Source organism: Myripristis murdjan, chromosome 2, assembly GCF_902150065.1.
Source record: "Myripristis murdjan chromosome 2, fMyrMur1.1, whole genome shotgun sequence".
Taxonomy (NCBI): Eukaryota; Metazoa; Chordata; class Actinopteri; order Holocentriformes; family Holocentridae; genus Myripristis; species Myripristis murdjan.
In genome coordinates, this window is record NC_043981.1 from 19,692,810 (window position 1) to 19,708,895 (window position 16,086).

A 16,086-nucleotide genomic window follows, 5' to 3' on the forward strand; every position below is an offset into this window, starting at 1 on the left:
GCCGTAAAGCAGACCGAACTGCTGCAAAACCGAGTTAGTAGGTCAAATAAAGCAAAACTAATAATACAACAAGCCTCTCCCCAAAAAACAAGCTGAGCATTTTGACAGTATAGCCTAATACAGTCCACATTTCAAAAACATAATTAAAATGTATATTAATAATCTGTCATAATGATAGTAATCAATATCATTTAAAGTATTTTAAAATTATTTTTAACTTTTTAACTAAAGAGAAACGTGAACCATTTAAAACTTGGATTTTTCAGAACAGATGCTGAGAAACAAAGAGGCAAAAATAATTAAATGAATAAATAAATGAATAAAATGAATAAATAATATAAAATCCTAAATTAAGTAAATGGACTGCATTTCTATAGTGTTTTTCTAGTTTACTGGTCAGTAAACTAGAAAAGGACTTTACAATGTTTGCCTCACATTCACGGTCAGGGGGTTCAGTGTCTTGCTCAAGGACACTTTGACACACTCTGGAGGAGCTGGGGATCGAACCGGGAACCCTCCGATTACCAGACACAATAATGAAATAAAATGAAATCGAGGCAGTCTTCTTCTTATTACATTATATTATCATCATTATTTTTATTTTTATAAAGACATTAAATGCGAATATAAAATCAATACAGTATCCCTACTGGACTTTTGAGTTCTGACATTATATCGACTTTTCTAGAGTTATGATCTTTTTAATCCGTGTGACTCTCTGTAATAATCCACTATAATCCACCCCGTTTAGTTCTGCTGTGTCTCTGAATTTTGCTGCTGTTTCTTTTCATTGTAAAAAAAAAAAAAAAAAAAAATAGATAGAGATGTAGAAATACTAGAGGAATATTCCAGAAATATCACAGAAGAGCTGCTGGGTGACAGGCCTCAGGTTATTTTAGGCTTATTATTATTAAAAACTGGTTATTAGAACTCAAATCACCTCTGAGTGAACCTGTCATGCGCGCTCCCTCTACGCGGCGAGAGCACGGGAGCGCGCAAATCCGTGCTGAGAGAGAGAGAGAGAGAGAGAGAGGTATGCGTCTTGGCGCTGAAGAAACATCGCAGAAACACGAACTTTTGAGCCGTTTAATCTTAATTTGACCTGGCGCACGCGCATTCACCGTTACAATGTAAAACTCGCCGGGATTTTAATCCGGAAAATCAACTGGATTTTTTCCACGTTCCGTCGGACCAAGAGCGTGGAAAACCTCTGTAATATTCCTGTAATATTATTATGATAACAGAAAGGACGCGCAGTGACCTTCATGCGCTTCATCGCCTGGAATAATCCCTGCCATATTCCTGCAGGGTTTGTAGTTTCCTTCCCATATTCATCACCGGATTACCACGTTTGTTCAGGGATGCGCTCGCCTGGACGTCACGTGACAGTTCATATTTAAATACCAAAAGTTTTTATTTTAGTTGATTTGATTTCTAATAGTCAGTAAAAGCTCGCATGTGTGTGCGGGCTGGTCCCAGTCAGCTGAACTGGCTCTGATGGGACTCTACTGGTTTCCTGGAGGAGGCAGTCTCAGCGGGGTTCATGGATCTGTTTCAGCTGGACTTTGAATAAAATAATAATAATAATAATAATAAATAATCTGCCGCAGTGCAACATGTACGCCGGACGGAAGAGACGCAAACCGGTACAGAGAGGGTGAGAAACAGTTAATTTACTCAGAAAATAATTATTATAAACATGTATACTGGCTCATACTGGTTATTTAAAGCATGTTGGTGTGTTATTATACTGCCTACTGAAGACGAGTCATGTGAATTATAATACACTAACCCCCATCACAACGTGCTTGGTTAATTAAGCAATAAGCCACGCGGGAGGACATCTCACTTTCATGATTAATGCATCATCTGTTTGCTGATGGTTAAATTACTCCTCAAGGAACAGGTTCATATTTCAGTCTGAAACCGTGCAGCAGCAGCAGCGAACGACAGAAGGCGTTAGTATTTTTTTCCTCGGATGGCGAAGGAAACATTTAAACAACTAACCAGTTCATGCCCAACTATTGCAATGCATCATGTTAAAAATGACTTCGCCATCCTAGGAAAAAAAATAGTCCCAGCTTCACGTATTTGATAAAACTCTCATCAGAGGGCCTCAAAAAGCCAATCAAAACGTCTATAAAATAAATGGCTACGCGGTTATGTTGAATACGCGACTCTCATTGGTCAATTAAAGCACTCTGCGGTGTATTACTGCCGTCGTCATGGTGTGACGTCATCACCACACCTGTTGGTTCGCAAAACAATGGGCTTTACTCTTGTTGTGTTGTAGGCTAATTTTAGCAAAGTAGCCGCCGCGTATTGTACGTTAACGTTTGAAGAAACTAAAGAGTTTATTTTTTTCTCATGGTGTTCAAACAGTTATTAGCAGATATTAAAAACTGGTTATCGCTTAAAAATAGACCTCATCCCAAATTCTGAGAGTTCTCACCTTTTTTTTCCAACAGATAATCTAAATTCTGTTATTTCTGAAGGTTTGTGAAGATATATGCTGATTTTTATCGTTTTGAATTACACCTCGTGACTTTTTGTTTCTCTGCCTTGTATTTTGCATAGTTTAGTGTATAAAACCCGCATACATCTTTTTTTTCTTCATTTATATTTAGTTTATCAATGTTGAGTGTGATTTAATACATGTATGTGTCCTTGCCAAGTGTGTATATGTTCATAATTATATTCAATTTTATTTTCAATTTATTCAGCACATTGTGTTGGCCTTGCTTAACGCCAACTACTTTGAAATGATATTTCTGAAAAATGGGCAGTGCGCTATTTTACACCGGAAGAAGTCACTTTCATTTATTTCGCACAATGAAAAACAACAGGAGCTGACCCAAAGTGCTTTAACGTCGTGGCAGAAAGGTTTACAGTACAAATGAACAGAATTAAAACACATACAAACCAAGACTAAAATGAAAAATAAGTAAAAGTTAAACTACAGCCAAGTTCCCTCGAAGTGGTATTGCATTATTATGTGAATTTTATGTTCCTATAATATCATATTACACTGTTTTATACTAAAATTATAGGCCACTGCAGATCAGACTGTGGACGAAATTTAGAGACATTAATCTGGACTGATAACTTCCAGTGAGGCTTTGACTTAATTTTTTTTGTTGTTCATTTCCATTTTAATTATATTTGACTCTTTAAACACTGAAGGGTTAATATAAAAACAGAAAAACACTGTAAAATAACTCTAAATGCTCATTAATGCTTGTTAGGTATAAAAATAAATCTGTTTCAAACACTGTAACCGTCTCTGCCCGCGTGCCTCCGTGCGTTCTTTACGTCACCATGGATGTTCAGCAGTAAATCCACTAGGGGGCAGGTGATTGAACGCATCACCACAGGAGGATGCATGGTTATTTTCAGTATTTTCCAGTGTTATCACTTATAAAAATGTCTTCCAGGTGTCTCGCTCATAGGCTGGTCTCTCTTGATTTGCGCTGCTGCTCCGTTTTGAAAGCAGTCTGGACAGAAAGCTCGTCTGTGTCTGTATTCAGTCTCAGGTATAAAGGAGCCTTTAGCTGCAGCTCTGTTGTGGCGTCGTATGTCCTCACGGTCGTCTGTGTGTTCACTCTCAGGGTGAAACCTCCTCCGGCCGAAGGCGCCAAGTCGAACCCGTCCAAACGGCACCGGGACCGGCTGAACTCGGAGCTGGAGCGTCTGGCTGGCCTGCTGCCGTTCCCGGCCGACGTCACGTCCGGCCTGGACAAACTGTCCATCCTGAGGCTCAGCGTCAGCTTCCTGCGCACCAAGAGCTTCCTCTCAGGTGAGACCAGCCAGCGGGCCCGGGGCCACATGTTGAGCTCCTCATTTGATACCTGGGTGCAGATTTGATGTTCTGATTTATTGCTGTTGTGTTTTGGATCCTCCTCTAGTTTGTGTGTGTAAAGTTTGATGAGGCTGTGATTCTCCTAGAGGTCACTAGAGGTCATTTTCTCCAGCGACGTCCAGTTTGACAAAAGTCTCTGCCTGCAGTGAAATGGCTGCTATGGGGGCCAACATCATCACACAGGAATCAAATGTGGCTCATTGAATCCACAAGAGTCTCAGCTTTCCTGTTCAGTAATAATAACGATTGATTCAACAAATTAAAGCACAAAAAAGACTCACAATACCGAAGTGAATACCAGCAGCACTTTCTGCTTTGATTTTCTGTGACGACAGCAGCTTTACTTGTACCCGTGTCAAAGATGACAGCAAACGGTCAGCCAGGAGATGAAAACGGGGTCTGTCATTTTTTACGGCTTTAGGACAGAACAGGAAAACAGTCCGGAGTGTGAGCTGGGGCGAAAAGGTCAAAAGTCGCAAACGCTTTGGTACTTTTTCCGGCTGAAGGTTTAGACCCAAAGCGTTGCATTAAATGTTTCGCTGCAAGTCAGACAACGTGCGAGGCTTTTATTCTGAACTTTCCAACAGCAAAATATGTCCAGACTGGTCCTGCTGTTTAAACCATGTCTCCAGTCAGCCGCTCGTCCAATCAGACGGATCAAATCAACTCTACATCCAATCAGAACCCTTCTCTAACCCTCTCCAGCTAGGGCACCAAGAACTGTGTGTGTGTGTGTGTGTGTGTGTGTGTGGTTTCAGTTTTTATTGAAATGGTGATACAGCAGCTGCAGAGCTCAGCACTCAGCTTTAATAATTCTGCAAAAAAAAAAACAAGCTTTAAGAATTTATAAGATGAAGGGAAGAGAAATGTTTGTTTCTGGACGGGGAGAATTTTTAGAAACAGCTGCTGGAGGAGTGTGTGTGTGTGTGTGTGTGTGTGTGTGTGTGTGCATGTTCACAGTCTTGCTGCTAGGTACCCATAGAAAAAAAAACAAGCAGGTGTCAGATCTTTGTGCACTTTGTTAATGTTTTGAAACCTGAACAAAAATTCCAACTAAATTGCCCCCCAAAAATTGTAAAAATAAATAAATGAATAAATTTAAAAATAAATAAATAGAAATTGCCTTAAAAATCTGGAAAATATTGAGGGAAAAAATCAAGAAAAATGTCAGAAAGTTTACAAAAAATAATTACAACAAAGATTTTTTATTTTTCACAGACAAATGACATTTCACAAAAAACTGAATAATCTGAACGTTACATATCAAAGTCGACATCAAAGCAGATTTAGTGTTTGTACCGTTTTACCAGCCGCCCTGAAGGCAACACGACACGCCGCATGAACTCTTGACCTCCACGGTAAAAACACGCAGCCTCTCGGTTTGTGCCGCGTTTGCTGCTTCATGAGCCGGAAGGAACAAACATCTCCTGCAAAGCTGAAGATCTGACAGCATCAAGTTTCAGATCACCACATCAGAAAGATATCGACGTGTCGCCCAGCCCTGCTCGCCACGCTGTGCAATCCAACGCTCACACACATTCTCCCTCAAAGACACGTCTGCAGAATCCTCCTCTCGTGTCGGCGTGTCGTGCATTTCAGCGGACGAGCTGCTGCTTCACCAGGAAGGTCTAACTATCAGGCGTTTTGGGTGAAGTGTCCCTTTAAGCTTGTGTTTTTTAAAAATCAAGGACTTCTTGGACGGCCACTGCTGTTAAAAAAAAAGAAAAACAACCGTACTTTCTCTGTTCAAGAGTCAAAAGTTGAAAAGTGGGTGCCCTCTTCCTCCTCCTCCTCCTCCTTCTCCTCCTCTTCCTCCTCCTCCTCCTCCTCCTCCTCTTCCTCCTCCAGCAGGTCAGAAAAGCTCCTAAGTGGATTATCCTGCTGTGTTTTTATTCTCTGAAGCTTTCATCTCCACACCAGACGCTCCGCTCGAGGCCAGAGGCAACAACAGCTGACCTACTGCACGCTGCCATGTGTGTGTGTGTGTGTGTGTGTGTGGAGGGAAGGGGGGAGGTTACATTTACTTGCATTAAGAAGCCATGAATACGAGGGTTCATCCAGGGTTCATGCGTTTCGAGGCGTGCAGCTTTACCTTTTCCTCCATTACAGACTCTCTGCTGTTTGGCTGAGCTTCGACCAAACCAGCACAACTTTGTTTAAAAAATTCTGGTTAACGTCTGTGCGTCCTGAATGTGCTGCTGAGTGACGGGGAAGTGTGTATAAAATGATGCACAAGACATTTAGATTATTTCCATTGTTGTTCCCCCACTGAGAACGGCATCTTTTGTTTGACTTCACTCAACATGTGAGGCTACTGTACAACATGGGGGAGAGCCTTGAAGCCACTTAAAGGGGGACGTGAAGCTGGAAAATCACAGTTCAGGAGGTTAAAACTGAGGGTCAGGGCACCAAAAATGGGTCTCTGGTCTGTTTTCCGCTCAGTCAGCTCATGACATGAGAGTTTTGGCGTGGAGTTTGATTCTGGAAAAGAGTGAAAAACACTGGAAAAACACTTTTTGACTTGAGTATTCATGTTAACTTCATTAACAGAGTTCATCCAAATGTGTGTGTGTGTGTGTGTGTGTGTGTGTGTGTGTGTGTGTGCTAACCCACATCTGTCTCCATGTTGAGCCATCTGCCGAGTGCTCACATCAGATTAGTGTTTATGTAATACAACCGCATTGTTTCCTTTTAATTTCTACCTCTGTCACACTGAGGCTCCCAGCTGTGTGTGTGTGTGTGTGTGTGTGTGTGTGTATGTGCGCACGCGTTGCCAGAGCTTTCCACACAATTGTCCTTTTATAATTGATTATTGTTATGATTGAGGAGTTTTTTTTAACTGACTGAGTCCATAAATAGATAAATGTGTTGCTGTGCATTTTTTTCTTCTATAAATAGAAAATGAGGTCAGCGTTCACATGCAGTTTTATCTGTGGACTAAAACACGTTTCCTTGTTGATTTTTACCAGAATAAGCAGATAATCTGAGGTGTGTGAGGCTCCGTTCACACTGCAGGCCTTCAGGTTCACTTCTGATTTGCTGCTGCAAGAACTGATGTTTCTGTGTGACAAGCTTTTCCTGTAATTTATCACGTTTAACTTTTAATTTATTTTAAAATATTTACTTATAATAACTATAAATTAAAAAAAATTCTTTACTTGTGAAGTTTTTGGCCAATTTTCTGATCATGTTTTTACCTTTTTTACTGTTTTTCTTGAATTTTGTTTTTCTTTTTTCTTGCTTTTTTCATGTGTTACTGGAATTTGTCCACATCTCTGCAGTGTGAACGCAGCCACGGCCACAGCGCCACATGTTTTGGTCGTATGACTGAAACTGGAAATCAACCCTGCATCAATATTTCATACCGAGCGCTCAAAGGCCAGCATGCAACAAACCCAGCAACCCAAACACACACACACACACACACACACACACACACACACACACTGTGTTGTTGATGTTTGGGGAAGTGTGTCTGTGCCTCTGTAACCTCTGCTGCAGCGCCCGCACAAACCTCGTTAAACATTCACTTTGGTCAGAAACCTGTGGAGGGGGGCTTTGGTTCCTCCAGTCTCTGGTTCCTACAGTTTTACTTTTCTTCAGTCTTTGGTTCCTTCAGTCTTTGGTTCCTTCACTTTTATTTTTCTTTAGTCTTAAGTTCCTTCAGTCTTTCGTCCTTCAGTCTTTGGTTCCTTCAGTTTTATTTTTCTTTAGTCTTAAGTTCCTTCAGTCTTTCGTCCTTCAGTCTTTGGTTCCTTCAGTTTTATTTTTCTTCAGTCTTTGGTTCCTCCAGTCTTTGGTTTCTGGTTGCCGTGGTGTTGTCCCTCTTGCTTACACTAAAGATGTATTTTCGTTGTGGGTTTTTAAAAACTATTTTTAGTTCTGTGATCATCCCTCAGAGGCAGAGCTGCTCCAGAGTAGGGATGGGCGCGGTTAACCGGGTACCCGACTATCCGAGGGGAGAATTTGCAAATCGGTTACAAATTACTACTCAGTTATCCGCGGCATACAAAAGTGCCACGTCCAGCTTAGGATCAAACTACATTTATACAACAGGTAGATCCAACCGAGCATTCTGATTGGTCAGTCAGACGTTTAGAATGTGCTCAAATGAGCATCACTGAACCTCATCACTGAACATATTACTCCTCCTGGCAATATTAGCTATTTCCCGAGTCTGTGTGGTTTCCATGGCAACACGAAACGTTTCAATGAAACCAGCATCAAAAGCAGCTGTCTACTTTGTTCGCCTGCATAATGGACCGTTTGGTTGTCAATTTTGATTTCTTTGGCGACCTAAGTTTGGATAAATGGCTGAACGAGGAAGACAAGACAGAAGAGAAAAAGGAGAGATACACGAGAGAGACGAGTGAAGAGCTGGATCAGCTGGAGAGGTCAGGAAATGAAGCCGGTACGGCCCAGTCAACATCTTGGGCCGTCAAATGTCTACAAGACTACCTGACAAACACCGGGCAAACAGCTGATTTCTCACTTGTAAGGAAAGAAGAGCTGAACAAGATCCTCCGTGAATTTTATGGAGCTTTAATTTCTATAATAAAGAGAATGAAATGCCTAAGCAGATTCAGCACCACGGACAGTACCCGCTGAGGCGGATTCAGCACCACGGACAGTACCCGCTGAGGCAGATTCAGCACCACGGACAGTACCTGCTGAGGCAGATTCAGCACCACGGACAGTACCTTTGGGATTTTCCACGGAGATGTGCGGCTGTAACTTTATTCTTGTTATTAATGTGTTAATGTTATCAGTTATTAATTGGCCTATTTTTAAATCTCACTGCAGTCGTTTCCATTGTCTTTATGAGCAGCCTAGGCCACTGATTTAATTAATTTGTCAATTTGTTTGCGTCTGTACACTGAACTGAACATTTAATAAATCAACACATCTGTGAAAACTGTGGTCTTTATTTCAGAGGTAAATTGATAACAGCCTGAAAAGGTGATTCTATAACTCTGTTCAGCCTTAATGTGACTGCTTACTGTCCTTACTTTTGCTGCTTAGCCACATTAATCGGAGCTGACGTTAAATTGGAGTGACACCCCCGGCTGAAATAAAACATCTGCCGGTGAGTTTATGAAGACAGATGTTTGTTGTGGTCGACACTGGAAAGCAGTCTGTATTTAAATATAACTGTTAATGTAAGTTGGTTGTAGATAAAGATCAGCTGTGTTGGTGAGTCGTTGTCACGGCAACTGTTAGCTTAAAAATGACTGAGAAGTCGGCAGAAGTAGGCTATCAGTCCATGAATTTTTTTTTTTCCAGCGGATATTCTAGTTACAACATGATTTAGCTAGCAATAAATAATTTAGTCTAGCATCTAGATAGATAACATTTTCAGTTTTCAGAGAGGGGGTCCATACTTGGCCATGCGCATCTGAAGACTGCTTATTCCGTCAGCTTCGTGAACACCGGTTGAGGCCGATTTATTTAAGAAATGGATGCAACCACGCACACCAGACAGCATTTATACATGTTCATTTTATTTACTCGGACATGGATAAAACATGAAAGCAGTCTACCACCAAGATAACGATGACTGTGAAAAAAGTTTTCTCCTCGATTAAACAGGGGTATATTGATGCGCTGTATATGAACGATTTTACCTGTCCCCTTGTAACCTAATTACTCGGATACTCGAGTAGGCCCAGGCTAGGTTACTCAGTTTGGTGACTGTTTCCCTGCAGTTCTTTGCTCCATCATGATAAAACCTTCAGGTGTGGACTGTGAGGGTCGTCGTCTCGGAGGCTCAGAGGCTCAGAGGCCAGACGAGCTCTTGTTTTGATGTTTTTATCGATGTTGGCGTCTGCCTCGCCCTCCGCTGTGCCAACACGCGCACTCACCTCGCTCCTCCTCCTCCTCTTCCTCCTCCTCCTCCTCGCCTCGGGGTGTTCTTCTGTTCCTGATGTCGGACGTGATGCAGGCCACAGCCCTCCCACCCCCGACTCCCCCGACTCCCCTCCTCTACTTTAATAATTGATGACCGACATTCTCTCTCTCTCTCTCTCTCTCTCTCTCTCTCTCTCTCTCTCTCCCTGTTTTCCAAGGTGTTACTCCCTCAGGCTTTCCTCTACACTGCAGGTCACTCTCTCTCTCTCTCCATCCATATGTTGTGGTCAACAGCTCTCTCTCTCTCTCTCTCTCTCTCTCTCTCTCTCTCTCTCTCTCTCTCTTGTTCTTGTGAGCAAATCACTCTTCCTCTCTTTCTCGACGTGTTACTCCTTCCATCTCTCTGCAACTCTGTTTTTTTATCATTCTCTTCTCTCTCTCTCTCTCTCTGTTAATCCAGAAATACAAGGATACAACAACAAAATATAATAAAGATAACCTCTTGATGAAATGATTGAGAAGAGAAACAAACCTATAATACACTTTTTATTAATTTTAGAATGAGAAAATCATTCACACAAGAGGCAGGAAATTTTAATTTATTGTGTCACTGTTGTTCCAGGATCTTCTGTTGACATTATGCTCCCTGCTCATGTACTCAGTTGTCGCTGGATCCATCTTTATTTGTCTGATTTCTCTTACTTTGAAGACAGTGGCAGGCAACATAAGGACGTCCTCTTCCTTTCCTCTTGCTCCTTTTAAAAAAATATTTAAACATTTATTTATTTGTAAAAACATTTATTTGTATCAGTGGGTGTTTGGATGAGAATGCACTTCCTTTTTCTTTCTGTTGTTTGAATTTGCTGGAACAAACAAAATGAAAGATTATGAGATGCAATGAATATACTAATAAACAATGCCACCTTATTGTTCCTGTGTTAAAATGAAAAATTAAGGGAAAAAATGTTTTCTTTCAAACTGATCGACTTGGATCTAACCGAGCTTCTCTGTCCTCCAGCGGCGATGAAAGACCAGCCGACCAATGGGGTGACAGCTAGCAACGGTCACCATGACGACAGCGAGGCCAGCGGACCGCTGGGCGGCTGCGTACCTGAGGGGGAGCTGCTGCTGCAGGTGGGCGGACGAGTGGCATTTTATTTTGAAATGTAAAACTGTGAGTGTGACGGAATGCAAATTCATTCAAACATGAAGCAGAAATCACCGAGAGAGATTTTAGAAGCTGATTACTAAAATTAATTTACATCCAGGAATCGGGAGGAGCAGTGAAATTTGGGAAAAGGATGATGAGCAAATTAGCAAGAAATGGCCTGATAAATAAGTAAGTAATTTGTAACAAAAAAAAAAACAAACAGAAAAAAAAAAAAAAACAGAAAATGACATGGATCGTTAAAAAAAAAAAACAGTATAAAAAATGATGAGTAAAAATGATGATAAAATGAGCCAAATATTAGATAAATAAATAAAATTAATGAATTACCACAAAATTATCCAAAAATTTTGTCAAAACAAATTTCAAGAAAATCCTGACATGTTTAAATGTACTTTATTTATTCATTACAGTGAAATAAAGTGAATGATAATAATTATAACAATTATAATAATAACAATAAAAACAACGATAACAGCACTGAAGTATCACGTGAGCGTCACATTGATAATTGACAGTAACAGCAGAGATGGTGCGAGATGACTGGCTCCGTCGTTGGTATTTCCCTCAGTTAAGACTGATTTCAGGTTGGAGTTCACACACTCATCTAAACACCAAAACCGTGTCACAACAACGGCTATAAAAAAAAAAAGGTGGTATTCTCCTTTAACTTGACAGGAAGCAGCTTCCTGCCTTCAGCGCTCGGTCCCATTACAGACATCAGCACATGAATTATAGAGAGACGGTGAACACATGAATTATTGAAGGGAGGGGGGTGGACCGAGTGTGTGTGTGTGTGTGTGTGTGTGTGTGTATTAAGCACTTCACCACATTGAAACCTGAGCAAATTATTGTTTTTCAGAAAAATGGGGAAAAAAAAGAGGCAATAAGCAAATCGGGGAGGGCGGGGGAATCTGGAAAATTACTAAACAATTAGCAAAAAAAAAAAAAAAAGTCAAGAAAATGAGAAAAATATTTCAGAAATCTTGCAAAAAATTTGGCAAACATATATGCAGGAAAATTACATATGTAAAATCAAATTACCATAAAACTACATTAAAAAGTTGCTAAAAAATAAATAAAGAAAGAAAGAAAGAAAGAAATAAGAAATGAAGTGCTTTTTCTTTAGAGGGTTCAATAACAAGTCCTGGTTCCCATTTTTTGAGGAAATTAAACGTCTCTTTTTTCTTGTTGTTTTTCAGTTTGAACTGGAAAGTAGATCCGGCAGGCGGCGTCTGCAGGAAACTTACACATTGTAACCTTGAGCCAGGAAGAAACAACCTGATGGTACTCAAACAGGGAAATGAAATGAATACCAGGTTTTATTTTTGTTTTATTTTGTCATAATTACCGTCTGGATGGAAGCTGTGTGCCGGATCTACTTTCCAGTTCAAACGGGAAAATAACAAGAAAAGAGAGAGTTTGTCTGTGGTGTTTTCTGTGTTTCCAGGCAGCGTTTGCCGACAGGCGTGCTGTCATCTTCCAGTGAACAGACAACAGACATCTGTGTGTGTGTGTGTGTGTGTGTGTGTGTGTGTGTGTGTGTGTGTGTGTGAGTGTGTGTGTGTCTCAGGGGAGAGTGAGGTCGACCAAACATGAGAGAGAAACAGAAAGAGAGAGAAGAGTGAATCTAAATATTTATACACAGTGTGCTGTGTGTGTGTGTGTGTGTGTGTGTGTGTGTGTGTTTGTGTGTGTGTGTGTGTGTGTGTGTGTGTGCGCGCGCTCCAGGCTCTGCACGGCTTCGTCCTGGTGGTGACGGTGGACGGACTGGTCTTCTTCTGCTCTCACACGGTGCAGGACTACCTGGGCTTCCACCAGGTGAGAGACTCTGACTCAGCTCTGATCAGCACCGACACAAGACGGCTCCTGTGGTTCCACATGGTTCCAGAGGGTTCCACATGGTTCCACATGGGTCCATATCGTTCCTGATGTTTCCAGATTTGTTCCAGGTGGTTCCAGATGGTTCCATATGGTTCCAAATGGGTTCTAACTGAGTTCCAGGTGGTTCCAGGTGGTTCCAGATTTGTTCCAGGTGGTTCCAGATGGTTCCATATGGTTCCAAATGGGTTCTAACTGAGTTCCAGGTGGTTCCAGATGGTTCCATATGGTTCCAAATGGGTTCTATCTGAGTTCCAGGTGGTTCCAGATTGTTCCATATGGTTCCAAATGAGTTCCAGATGGTTCTAGGTGGTTCCAGGTGGTTCCAGATTGTTCGAGATTTGTTACAGGTGGTTCCACATGGGTTTCAGATGGTTCCATATGGTTCTAGATGGTTCCAAATGGTTCCAAATGGTTCTAGATGGGTCCATATGGTTCCAAATGGGTTCTAGCTGAGTTCCAGATGGTTCCAGATGGTTCCAGATGGTTTCAGATGGTTCCAGGTGGTTCCAGATTTGTTCCAGGTGGTTCCAGATGAGTCCATGTGGTTCCAAATGGGTTCTAGCTGAGTTCCAGATTTATTTATTTATTTATTTATTTATTTATTTATTTTAATGTTTATTTGACAGGGACGATACATACAACATTGCCACAAAAAAGGGAAAATGTGATGTATATAAGACGTCTAGCTTCAGCTAATTTGCAGTCTTTGTCCCTGGTCAGGCTTTTAGAATGAGATATACTGAATACAGAAAAAAAGAGAGAAAAAAATGATACAAATGCAGTGAATAATACAATAGATAAATAAACACAATTGCAGTTGTCAATTACAGATAAAAACACGAGTTAAATTTGACATTAAACATTAGGAAAGCGCTATAATGTTGACAATGGCTTAGTAGGAAATTAATGTTCACATTTCTGCTGCTTGAGCCAATGTTTAACTTTCAAGATGGTTTCAGATGGTTCCAGGTGGTTCCAGATTTGTTCCATGTGGTTCCAAATCGGTTCTAGCTGAGTTCCAGATGGTTTCAGGTGGTTCCAGATTTGTTCCAGGTGGTTCCAGATGGTTCCATATGGTTCCAAATGGGTTCTAGCTGAGTTCCAGATGGTTCCAGGTGGTTCCAGATTTGTTCCATGTGGTTCCAAATGGGTTCTAGCTGAGTTCCAGATGGTTTCAGATGGTTCCAGGTGGTTCCAAATTTGTTCCAGGTCGTTCCAGATGGTTCCATATGGTTCCAAATGGGTTCTAGCTGAGTTCCAAATGGTTCCAGGTGGTTCCAGATTTGTTCCATGTGGTTCCAAATGGGTTCTAGCTGAGTTCCAGATGGTTCCAAGTGGTTTCATATGGTTCCAGATGGGTTTTAGCTGAGTTCCAGGTGGTTCCAGGTGGTTCTAGGTGGTTCCAGATGGTTCCAGGTGGTTACAGATGGTTCCAGATGGTTCCAGGTGGTTCCAGGTGGTTCTAGGTGGTTCCAGGTGGTTCCAGGTGGTTCTAGGTGGTTCCAGGTGGTTCCAGGTGGCTCCAGGTGGCTCCAGGTAGACGGTGGCGTTGCAGACTAACGGGACGTTGCTGTGTGTCTCCTCTCAGACGGACGTGATGCAGCAGAGTGTGTTTGAGCTGATCCACACCGACGACCAGCACCAGTTCAGGAGGAACCTGCACTGGGCCCCCGACCCCCCCCGCTGACCTCCGACCCCCAGCAGGTGTGTGTGCTCTGAACACAGCCAGTCACACACACACACACACACACACACACAGAGGCTTTATCCATAATGAATAATCAGTAACTATTATTGGTATTATTATGAATAAATAAATACAGACAGGTTTCCAAACGGCCCCTCCCTGCTTCTCCCTGGTAACCGTTGATGTGCTGTCCTGTGATTGGCTGCTGAGAGAGCCTCAGTTTTGTGTTATTGTTGTTGTTTTTTTCACTTTTTGAATTTTTGTAATTGTTTGAATTTTTACTTTTGGATTAAGTTGCAAAATTTGGGGTCATTTCTTGTGAAGTGGCTCATTGCCTTTTACTATTATTGTAAAAGAGTAGCATGGCAGTAATAGGAGCAGCAGTACTATCAGCAGTACTAGCAGTAGTTGTAGTAGTAGTAGTAGTAGTAGTAGTAGGAGAAGAAATAGTAGTAGTAGTAGCAGTATAAATAGTAGTAGTAGTAGCAGTAGTAGTAGTAGTAGCAGTAGTAGCAGTAGTAGTAGTAGTAGCAGTAGTAGCAGTAGTAGTAGTAGTAGTAGTAGTAGCAGTAGAAATAGTAGCAGTAGTAGTAGTAGTAGTAGTAGTAGTAGTAGTAGTAGTAGCAGTAGCAGTAGTGGTAGAAATAGTAGCAGTAGTAGCAGTAGTAGTAGTGGTAGAAATAGGAGCAGCAGTAGTAGTAGTAGTAGCAGTAGTAGTAGTAGTAGTAGTAGCAGTAGTAGTAGTAGCAGTAGAAATAGTAGCAGTAGTAGCAGTAGTAGTAGTAGTAGTAGTATTAATAGTAGTATTGTCAGCTGGATCAGTTTATTTGTGGTCGTCGGTCGCTGAGAGCCTCTGACCTTTAACTAACCCTGCTGAGATGAAGGCTAAATGCTACAGCACACACACACACACACACACACACACACACACACACACACACACACACACACACACACACACACACTGTCTCTCTCTAACACACACACATACACAAACATTTACAGCAAAAGACACAGTTAAAACTAACTTACACCCTCTCTCTTATCACTAAACACACACACACACACACACACACACACACACACATACACACATGTCAGTTTAAATTAGGGAGGGAAGTGGTCAGCCAGTCTGAAGAGGAGGGTGGACACACACACACACACACACACACACACCGCCAGGACCACTGCTGCGACTTTGCTCTCAGTTAATATTAATATCATGTAATATATTGATTTTCTGTTCTTTATTGATTTCTTTACTGTGAGCTGATCGATCGGCAGGTCAGACGAGTGTTTCCACAGAAATAACGGTGACCTGTTTGATGCCTGCGTGTTGCTGTGACACATGGGATTAATTTTATATTTAATCAAACATTATCGTCTAAATGTTTAGGAAAACGTTAAATTAAAGATTTTTAGTCTGTGCAGTTTGTCAGCTCCCAGTCTAATTTAATGTAACACGAGTTTATGTAAAACAAGGTTATCATACCGTGGTGTTTTTTATTAGTTATTATTGTTATTTTGCTTTAACTTTTTGTTTTCAGGTTCAGTTCAGCTTTAATTTGTTTTTAAAGCAGGTTTTCTAGTTTAGTTGGGTTTTTGTTATTTGACTGGACTGGAAAACGTGATAATGCTTTG

The 16,086-nt window shown here is 41.3% G+C and overlaps 1 pseudogene; it reads left to right on the forward strand.

The window, feature by feature from the left end:
• Positions 1-3,318: 3,318 nt before the first annotated feature.
• Positions 3,319-16,086, forward strand: part of LOC115371097 (aryl hydrocarbon receptor-like) — a 28,223-nt pseudogene continuing 15,455 nt past the window's right edge.